The sequence below is a fragment of the Rattus rattus genome, chromosome 8, assembly GCF_011064425.1.
Source record: "Rattus rattus isolate New Zealand chromosome 8, Rrattus_CSIRO_v1, whole genome shotgun sequence".
NCBI lineage: Eukaryota > Metazoa > Chordata > Mammalia > Rodentia > Muridae > Rattus > Rattus rattus.
In genome coordinates, this window is record NC_046161.1 from 95,715,699 (window position 1) to 95,726,265 (window position 10,567).

A 10,567-nucleotide genomic window follows, 5' to 3' on the forward strand; every position below is an offset into this window, starting at 1 on the left:
AAATGACCTTCCAGAGTAGACAGTATTGCAAGTTTCAGGCGAGTTCTGTTATATATAACCTAATATTTATGTTACGTAGGAGTGCCAAGGACCATCTGTTTTCAGCGGACAGAAATCAACTTAGAGTCATGGCTCTGGACAGCTGTCTCTCGCCAATCGTTATTGGGACGTCCCTCCCTAAGTCAATTTAATGCCACAGTGATCTCTCAAGTCCCAACCTGGAGCTGTGTTCTGTGAGGCCAGGGAGAGCAGTGAGAGTCCATGTTAGTAGGAGTGAGGCAGTCATGATGGAAATCCAATCACTCATATTTATATCAGTGTTCTCAGTTGTGGCCAAACCGGTGATTTTTCCCATGGAAGTGAGGTTTGCTTTCTATGAGACACAATAGGCAGGAATGAAGCGTTGAATACCGGCCAGTCTAAAGGAGATTTTCTTGGCCCTGTGAACTTAGTTCTTCAGATCCCTGTCTTGTTTCATTATAAATCTCCTTTAGAACCTCTAATGCCCAGTCTCCTTCCAGGCAGCACTCCTAATTATAGCTCCCCTGAGTCACCAGAGGCTTTAAGAACCAGAATGTGGAGAGACAGATACACTATAAAAACAAATCCATCTCACTGGGGGTATAGCTCAGGGGTAGAGCATTTGACTGCAGATCAAGAGGTCCCTGGTTCAAATCCAGGTGCCCCCTGTGCACTCTTGACTTTTGCTTTTGAGTATATATAGATCGAGTTTGTACTTTATTATGCTCTGTAGTTCATGGCTGACTGAATCGGAACAACTTCCGTTGAGTTCTTTGAACATTGCAAGTGCCAGTCTAGGCTCTCTTTACTTCCACTGTCTCTCGCATTTCTCCCAGGAGTTTTACCAGTGTGAATACTGTGTGAGTTTCTTTCATGTAGATTGAGACTCAGGGATGATCAGTACTGGGTAAAAGTCAAAAGCGGCAGAAGGCAAGTCAGGATTTGAACTCAGAACATGCCTTCAGGGACCTCACTATACCACCTACTTTACTGTTCTGATGGGAAACTCTGTGTCAGGCATACACAGCCCTTGGGAAGCAGGAATGGGAAGATGGGGAGCTCCAGGCTAGCTTGATGTCAGTCTGGGCTATGTGATTCCCTGTCTCAAGAACGGAACCAAACCAAACCACTTTGTGGTAAAAATCCTTTCGTGGGAGGTTTCCAAGGTCCCTGGATCCTTACCACATTGTGGCTGCAAGGAAATTCAAGAAATTTAGTGACTGTGCCCTGAGAGAGGCCAAGAAAGAAATCCTGAGGATGTAGGTTAGTGACAGAGTATGTGTGAGGCTCCAACCTAGTGAGAGAGAGAGAGAGAGAGAGAGAGAGAGAGAGAGAGAGAGAGAGAGAGAGACAGACAGACAGACAGAGAGAGACAGAGAGACAGAGAGACAGAGAGACAGACACAGACACACAGGCATATACAGAGAGAGACAGAGACAGAGAGACAGAGAGACAGAGACAGAACTATGTGCTTTCCGCACCACAGGTCTCAACCTGTGGGCCATGAGCCCTGAGGGTTGAGGGATCCTTCCACACGGGTCCCCGAAGACCACTGGAAACCACATATATATTTACATTATGATTCATAACTGTAGTAAAATTACAAAGTAGAAGCAAGAGTAATTTTATGGTTGGAGTCAACACACCACAAAGAGCTGTAGTAAGGGGTCACAGCATCAGGATGGGTGGGTACCACTGTTTCATACTCTAGAGCTTGATGGATGGATGTCTGCTACCTTCCATCCGCCTATCTTCAGTAGCCATCATTCTTTTTTTTTTTTTTTTTTGGTTTTTTTTTCGGAGCTGGGGACCGAACCCAGGGCCTTGCGCTTCCTAGGCAAGCGCTCTACCACTGAGCTAAATCCCCAACCCCAGTAGCCATCATTCTTACTTCAGCCGCCTTCATTTAGGACCTAGACACTAAGCTGGGGACCAGGCGGGGGTGCACCGCATAGGCAAGGCCATGTCTTTAAGTCGATTCAGGAATCAGCAGTCTGGCAGGAATGAGTGTGTTCTAAAGAGACACTTGTTAACCCGTCTTTGACTATTAGACTATTGAAAACAGGAACTCAAAGACATCAGAATTTCCCCAGGGATTTCCTACCGTGGGGAAAAATGTATGACATTCTGTAGACAGCCAGAGGAGGAACTTGTCTTTCTCCTGGAAAGATTTGCATTAGTAGGATGACCTTGCTGGAGAGACTTGGAGTTGCAGCAATGGTAGGCCGGGGACCAACACCTTAGCCAGGCTGCATAGTTGTGCACATGCCTTGCTTTTTAGCGAAACCCTCCCCTCAATTCAGGTCCCAGAAGACGGACTTGGAAGGGGTAAGGGGTTGCAGGATCTCTTTGTCTCCCAATGTGGCCCATACCGGATGGATCTTCTTTTTCTGATTTTCACTATTTATTTGACTCTTTCCATTGGCTTACGGTGGATGGGTAGCCAAACGTGGCTGTTTGATAACTGTTTGAATGACATTACATCATGTACATTAGTACAGTGAACTGTACTAAGTATGACTCGGGAGGTGAGTGAACCTCAGCCCCTGTCGTCTATCCACTCTCAGTGGGAAGGCAAGCATGGACCATGGGAGGCAATGTGAGCTGCGCTGGATGTGCCGGGCTTAGCAGAGTCAAGAGGTGGTGTGATTACTTCTGTCTAGAGGAGGGGAGGTTAGAGGAGGCTTCAGAGAGGAGCTTATGGCCAGTCGGTTTCAGAGAATACTGTCCCGCAGATGGAGCGTGGAACGGAGGTGGATGGTAGAGAAGGTGGCGTAGGCGGCTCTGGGCGAAAGCGACAGCAGTGGTCCGGAAGAAGCACTTCGTAGAGTGAGATGTGGGGAGTGAGAAGTTGAAGGAAGTAGAGATGAAGGGTGAAGAGCACTGAGTATTGGTTTAGGAGTTTATTGAGAAGGCATTTGCAAGGTGCATGTAAGCAGACTTGGTTTTCCGATAGGCCCAGGGAGTGGGCGTGGGTGGAGGTGGGGACAGGGAAAAAGGGCGGGGATTAATGGGGTCAACCTGAAATCAACAGCAAGGAAAAGGAGATGGGCGTGGCTCAGAATTGCCTGAGATATTTGGCCTAGAGGACAGTGGCATCTGCAAGCAAGGTAGGGAGGAGGAAGGTTGTCAGATGGGTGGGTCTGCAGGCCCAGCGCTGAGTCCTGAGCTTATATGGGAATCCCAGTCCTATAACCTACTAATTATGGGACCTTGGACTAGATACTTCAACTATGTTGGGCCTCCATTTCTCACTGGCAAAACAAACACACTGTCACTAACGTTTATGTTTTTTTGGTGTGTGTGTGTGTGTGTGTGTGTGTGTGTGTGTGTGTGTGTAAATGTTCAGGACATTGTAGGGCACCCTGCAAATGGCCATTGGTTTTGAGCCTTGAGCTAATGTTACAAAAGGACTAACTACTTGGAGATGTAAGGCAGGGAGATCAAGAGTTTAATTTGGGGCATAATGGTTTTGAAATGTAAGGTCCCCTTCGGCATCAGGGTAGAGGGAGGAAGTGGGTATTTGAGGCCTTTAGAAAGCCTTTGATCCATAGCCCCAGCTTCTTGTTGTTTACTCTCTGGCCCTACCGTGGCTGACAGGCCTTGTCAGGGCAAGCTTGTTACAGTGACAGGCACTTCCCTGAGTTTTTGGCTCAATTTTAGCCAGGCACAGGATTGAGAGTTCTTAGATTAGAACCTGAAGGAATACGAATCCGGGTGAAGCGTGAACTTCAAACTATCTTTCTCTGCTTTGCTTTAGCTCTGAAGCAGATCTGATGTCCCTGCATGGAAATCAGATGAAAACATGCACAGCACAGGTGCATAGGCTACATTTGTCTCTAATTTCAGAGTCCAACATGACTTCTGAAGTCCATTTGTAGACAGACTCCTAAGTCTGGATCCTCTCCTAGCCCCACCTCTTTGGTGGCCGCTCTGATTTACCTGGATTGGAGCACTGGCTTACCTGGAGATGCATGTGCTGTTGATGACAAGATTGTTAGGCTGAGGAGACAGGTCTGAGCTTTAGGTGGTAGGAAGAAAGAAAATATTTAAGCTCCGGGAAAAGCAGGAGGCCCTGTGGTGAGAAGATAATTAAGGGTGGTGTTTAGTCCTAGAGGAATGTCAGGCATGAGAGTAATTTGTGAGGTGTGATGTAGGTCACAAAGGCAGAACAAATATTTACATGAGGCTTGTGTTAGCCATGGGGGTATAGCTCAGTGGTAGAGCATTTGACTGCAGATCAAGAGGTCCCTGGTTCAAATCCAGGTGCCCCCTGAGTTAGGCTTTTGTTTCAGTTGGCAACTTCATGCTCAACTAGGATACAGCAAAGGCTTGTCTAGAGCTCCAAACTGATAGAAGCATTTGCTCTAAGGGTTATGCAAATATCTTGGCTAATTGATTCCCTGGCAGGGGAGCCCAGGCCCATTGACTCATAAACCAATCCTTTTTCTAACACCAGAACTCAAGTATAGTCACATATATTGGGACTATACAAATACTTTGTGTACACACAAAACCACATGCAAACACACATATACACACATACATACACACCTACCTACACATATACACACATACACATCTACGCACATATACACACAAACACACACCTACACATATACACACATACACATCTTCACACAAACACACACATACTGACATACACACACATACACAGACACACACACACACACACACACACACACACACACACACCTTATGTGTACCTCTATTTTTTTTTTCTGTAGGATCAATCAATTATCCATACCCTTTGCAACTCCTTTTCCTTAAGCTTAAAATAACTTTTAATCCTGCAAAAAAGAGTTGTAAAGATAGTATAGAGAAGTCCCTGCCTTTCCCACTAACATTAGTTAATCTCTTTTTTGTTGTTGTTTCAAGGATCCAATCTGGGTCACTATGTTACATTTACTCTCTTATGCTCTGAATGGTGGCTATACCAAAACTCACAACCGGTCAACGTGCAGAGAGTAAGTAACAATGGGGTGTGCAGCCACATTCAAGACATGTGTGTTATACACCCTCCCCCAGGCTCAGGAACCACAAAGGAAGTAAGACTGAAGACTCAGATACCAAGAAGGGCTGAACGCAAGACTCTGCACTCAAGAGTTAACAGCAGCTGTGGTTGGCCGCACAAAGTCAAGGCAGTCAACATTTTAGGTTGAAGGGTTGTGATGGTTTGAATGAGAATGGCTCCCCATTAGTCCCCAGATGGTAGAACTGTTTGGGAAGGATTTGGAGGTGTGGCCTTGTTGTAGGAGGCATGCCACTGGGGGTAGGTTTTGAGGTTTCAAAAGCCATGCCATTCTTAGTTAGCTTCCCCTCTGTCTTGTCTTGTGGATCAAGATATAAGCTCTCAGCTACTACTCTAGCACCATGCTTGCCTGCCTGCTGTCACGATCCCTGCCGCGATGGTCCAAATTAAATGCTTTCTTTCATAATTGACTTTGGTCATGGTGTTTTAATCACAGCAATGGAAAAGTAATTAAGAAAGAGGAAAAAAAGAAAGAAAAAGGGAAGGGAGCTAAGGTGTCCCCTCCACCCCTTGCCCCAACTGAGGAGCTGTGGACAGTTAATGGCTTCTCAGGGAGGGGAGAGTCGGTTTTCCTTAAGCAGGCTAAAGAGATTCAATAGTTGAGGGGTGCATTCTTCTCCTTAGGACAGATGGTCCTGGGATGCAGCACCTCCTATATCTTGACAGACAACTTTGAGATCAAGACATCCTTGTACGAGTTCCCATGCGACGGCCATCTTAGAAATACGCCCTTGAGCTCACACAACTTTCCTTTTCAGCCATGGTTCCGTCTCATACCTGCTTCCTGGGTTGGAGTCTGAAACGTTAATGCTGTGCGTGCTTTCTCCTCCAGTTCGAGGGCCTAGAGTTCTTAGCAGACAATATAGATGCCCTCTCAGTTTCTCTTTTAGCCTCTACCTCAATAGTCCATCTTGGCCTGATTCCAATGGTCAGCCTCTGCACGTGTTTTCTCAAGAGTTTTTCTGGCAGCCAGAGCCTTTTATGCACACAGCCAATAGAAATTCAGAGAAAGAGGTCATTGGTGTTTTTCTGTGAGGCACGTGGGAGATGCTATGCCTTTTGATTGGCCCCAGAACCCCCTGGTAGAGTTGTTTTGTTTCCTCACAGGGGTGTCTTTGGCGATGATATGCCTTTTCTAGTCACTTCCCTTTCCTGTTCCTCATTCCCTATCCTCTCCCAGGATACCCTAGAGTCACCTCTGGCATAAACCTGCACTTGAATTTATTTTTCTTATTTTACTTATGGACACAAGGTCATTATATAGTCCAGGTTGGATTTGAACTCACCAACTTTCTGCCTCTGCCTCCTGACTTCTGAAACCACAGGTATGTATAGTTCAGGTTGGACTTGAACTCTCCAACTTTCTGCCTCTGCCTCCTGACTTCTGAAATATATATGTACCATATATGCATTTGAGACAGGGTCTTAAGGTATAGCTTGTGCTTGACCTGGAACTTGATATGTAGATCAGGTTAACCTCAGTCTCCCAGGTGCTAAAATTAGAGGCAAGAACCACCATGTCTGGTGTGAATTCTTTCGAAAATGTTAACAATTTATTTATTTGTGTGTATGCACACATGCACACATTCGGTAAGCGTCATGTGCACATGGCCTTGAACCCAAGAAGTGGGGACGAGGTAGAAGTGTGGCTGAAAGGGAAGGCTAAGTGAGTTCACAGATGTATTTCCAAGCTGGTTCCGAGGGTGAGGATGACTTGATCTCAAATTTGTTTGTCAAGATGTAAGGGCGACTGTACCCCAGGACCATCTGTTCTAAGAACAGGGATGTACCCCTTAACCACTGTATCTTTTCCCCATGGCCAACAAATTCAACTTGTGGACCCTGACACACACCAACACACAGACACAGACATACACACACACACACACACACACACACACACACACACACACACACACACGGTCTCTCTCTCTCTCTGTCTCTCTCTCTCACAGATCTTTGGCTGCCTGGGATTGACCTCAGGCCGCTAGGCTTGGCAGCAGGTGACTATCAGCTGAGCCACCTTGTAGGCATGTGTTTGCCCTGTGAGAACTAAACTCATACATCAAAACATCAAAACTATCATAATGTTAAAGAATAATTTTCTTCTGTTTATTGTATATTAATATTAAATATTCCAAAAAATTTAAAATGTATCAGTTTTCTGTGTGTGTGTCTGTGTTTCTCTCTGTGTGTTTGTATGTATCTGAGTGTCTCTCTGTGTATCTGACTGTGTCTCTGTGTGTGTGTCTCTGTGTATGTATGTGTGTGTCTCTGTGTGCATGTGTATGTCTCTGTGTGGGTGTGTATGTATGTGCGTATTTCTGTTTGTGTATGTGTCTGTGTCTCTCTGTGTATGTATGTATGTATGTGTATCTGTCTCTCTGTGTATGTGTGTGTGTTTCTGTCTGTCACCCCCACGTGTGTATGTGTGTTTGTGTGCGTGTGTGTATGGCACATTATTTTCAAGATAACCTCGGGTGTCATCCTTAGGAAGGCCATCTGCCTCTTTTGAGAAGAGCCTCTGATTGGCCCAGAGCACACCAGTCAGGCTAGATTGGCTGGCAGGAAGCACCTGGGAATCCTCTTGTCTGTCTACCCAGCACTGGGACTCAACACACTTAGCATCTTTATGTTGGCTCTGGGGATCAAACTCAGGTCATCATGCTTGCAAGAGAAGCAGTTTGTTAACAGAGCCACCCTCCCTTGAAACATGTCAGTAATAAACGTGTATGCTGCTTGTCGTCTGAAGAATCAAACTGCACATAAGGAGAGCACGCTGGCCACTGCAGTCTGAGCTCACTCTCCTATGTAACTGTAACTGGACCGGTCTGATTGAGCTGGGTCAGAGCGATCACTCATGCCTGTGGAGGGAAGAATGGGAGGCGCATGGAGATTTCTCCTGGTTTCCATTTGACGGTTCCTTGAAGGCTGCTGCATTACAGAGGTCCCTAGAGAAAAAAAAAAATCAAAAGGCTCTTGATTATGTGCCACTTTAGAAGAAAAGGAATGGCACCCAAGCTTTCATTAAACAGGACACAGGCTGGTCTCATCTTTCTTTGAACAGAAAATGACAAGTCAGACTCATTATGTGGCACTTGATAGATTTTGTTTCACTCTAGGGCAAATTGGGTTTTGAAAGGACGATCCCTTTCTCATTGTAATGCAATTAGGGAGACTTCTGATGGTTTTGTTTCAGCTCTGGGCAATGGTTTCGGGCCAGTTAGCTAACTCACTGAGCTCTGGTTTCTTTTTAGCTGTGTGTCAGGGGTAGCAATAGTTTCTTCTTTACTAAGATCGGCGTCAGAACCGAATATGTCAATTGAGTGTACAGCGTATAATAATTACCCTCTCTGAAACAGCAACTCTGCCTTTTATTCTCTCTGTGTCTCTGTCTCTTTCTCTCTGTATATGAGCGAGTGATAGCTTTGATCCATACTTTGCTTGTTCTGTATAGTTGCTTAACATCTATATAGAAGCTCCAGATGACTCGTGTTGGTGCACTCGAGTGGTGCGGGAGTCCACTACAGCACAGGTCAACGCTGGTCTGCATTCTTCCCTCAGAGCTCTGGAAGTACAAGTTTCAGCTCCATTCAAGTGGGCTAAAGGCAAAATGTTAGCTGGACTTTCACTCTCAGGAGCCTCTCGGGAGAATCAGTCCAAAGTGTCTGTTTCCGTCTTTGGCTCGTTGTCCTTTAAAGCCAGCAGCAGAGTGTCATCAGTCCCTTCTCCATCTCCACTGTGTGAACAAGTGGAGATAGCTTGGGGGTGGTGAAGAACCCGAGTCAGGCCGGAATATTAAAGAAAGTGGGAGGGGAAAGCAGCGGGTCACGTGTTGAATAAGGGGAAGGTTTCCACCAATCAGGAATCTCTCAGCCATGTCTTTAATTCGCACAACGACTGCTTGCCAGAGTTAAGACCAAGTATACGGAAAACTTGCCTTTCCTCAGGCAGGTTAACAAGGGCTGCCTGCAGGATTATGAGACAGACAGCCATCTTCGGAGCAGAAGCTGAAGGCAAGCCTTGTTGCTGAACAGGTAACTGGCTGTAACCGGCATAGCCTGCCTTCAGTGCAGTTTGCCAATCCCGGAAGAGTTTTACTGGGTGTCACAGGCTTGTAAATCCAGCTACTCCGGAATCAGAGGCTGGTTGCCGGTGAGTTAAGGCTTGCTCGTGTTGCAAAGTTTCCTGAGTAACTCAGTGAGACACTGTCTCAACATAAAAAATTAAAGAAAGCCAGGATGGTCAGTGCTGGAGTGCTTTCCTAACAAGTGTGGCACCCTGGGCTCAATCCCAAGCACTACAAAAACTAGTTAATACATGACAGTACAAAAAACACAAGTGAATGATAATAAATTACAATAAGAAAGAGGACAAGAGAGCGCTGAATCTTTTGTGTGTGGGCTTTTTTTTTTTTTTTTTTCTTATTATTTTTGTGCACCAAGCTGGCCTGAATCGGCAGAGAACTTCTCTGCTTTTCAGTTGGTTCCTTCAAGACTCAGCTAAAGAGTCAAGTCTTACATTACAACACTCAACTAAAGAGCTCATCTCAGGATCCAGCTAAAGATCTCATGTTCCCACACCGGGAGTCGAACCCGGGCCGCCTGGGTGAAAACCAGGAATCCTAACCGCTAGACCATGTGGGAACTGATACTGAGGCTTGCTTCTTGAAGAGGTCACTTGTGAAGCTGGGGCAGGAAGCCTCAAATCTGCCTCTCGAAGAATCGGAGGAAACAGTGCACTTAGAGGTTAAAGCAGCAGCGTGGTCTGGAGTGTGGGGAAAGGTGATTGAAGGCTGGGAAAGCGAAGTAGTTGTGGTCTGCGTTGCTGCACAGCCTAAACGTAATGCCCTTCCTAGGGCGCATGCTCAGAGAACAGCAGTGTTCGCCGGCTGTGAGCGAAGTTCTAGCCTCTGAGGTTTGAAGGTCCACGCAACCTAAGTTGTCTTTGAAAGCCAAATTAGGGCAACCAAGTTGGTGACCAATTTGCCAGAGGTACTAACCGTGACAAAGCTCTTGGGATGCCTAATTAGAGGAGCCAGAAAACCGAGAAGAGCAGCAAGAGCAGGTGAGCGAGCCGGTTAGTGCAGGCACAGCTCTAGCTCTCACCGGAACTCACAGAAACCACGGAATCTGGCGTGCACGCTAGACCCGAAAACGAATCTACACCTCAACAACGATCTAAGCGCTAATACGGCGCACCACCGTTGAGGTGAAGAAAAGTTTACGATACTTGCAGAAGTTTCTGCTAAATAAACCATTAAGAAATCAGGTTGGTCTGGTACCTCTTCATTTGCATAAGCAAATAATTGAAAGGAACAAAACGTCTTCGCGACCTCATCTCTAGGCCTAATGAAGTGAGAGAGCCACAGTGTGTTTTGAATAGTTGTTTGTGGGTGCTTAACCTTCGCTGACTCAGTGATTAGGTGGCTCAATGTGATGCGAGGTCTTGTGGGATAAATTACGGAACAGAGCGTTATTACATTGTCATATT

At 46.0% G+C, this 10,567-nt stretch overlaps 3 non-coding genes across 3 annotated transcripts; 2 read left to right on the forward strand and 1 right to left on the reverse strand.

The window, feature by feature from the left end:
• The first annotated feature begins 617 nt into the window (after positions 1-617).
• On the forward strand, positions 618-689 carry Trnac-gca. The gene has a single exon. It is a non-coding gene; the product is annotated as a tRNA-Cys (tRNA).
• Positions 690-4,224: 3,535 nt separating this feature from the next.
• Positions 4,225-4,296, forward strand: Trnac-gca. Its single transcript has one exon. It is a non-coding gene; the product is annotated as a tRNA-Cys (tRNA).
• A 5,352-nt stretch (positions 4,297-9,648) lies between these two features.
• On the reverse strand, positions 9,649-9,720 carry Trnae-uuc. Its single transcript has one exon. It is a non-coding gene; the product is annotated as a tRNA-Glu (tRNA).
• Between the last annotated feature and the right edge of the window lie 847 nt (positions 9,721-10,567).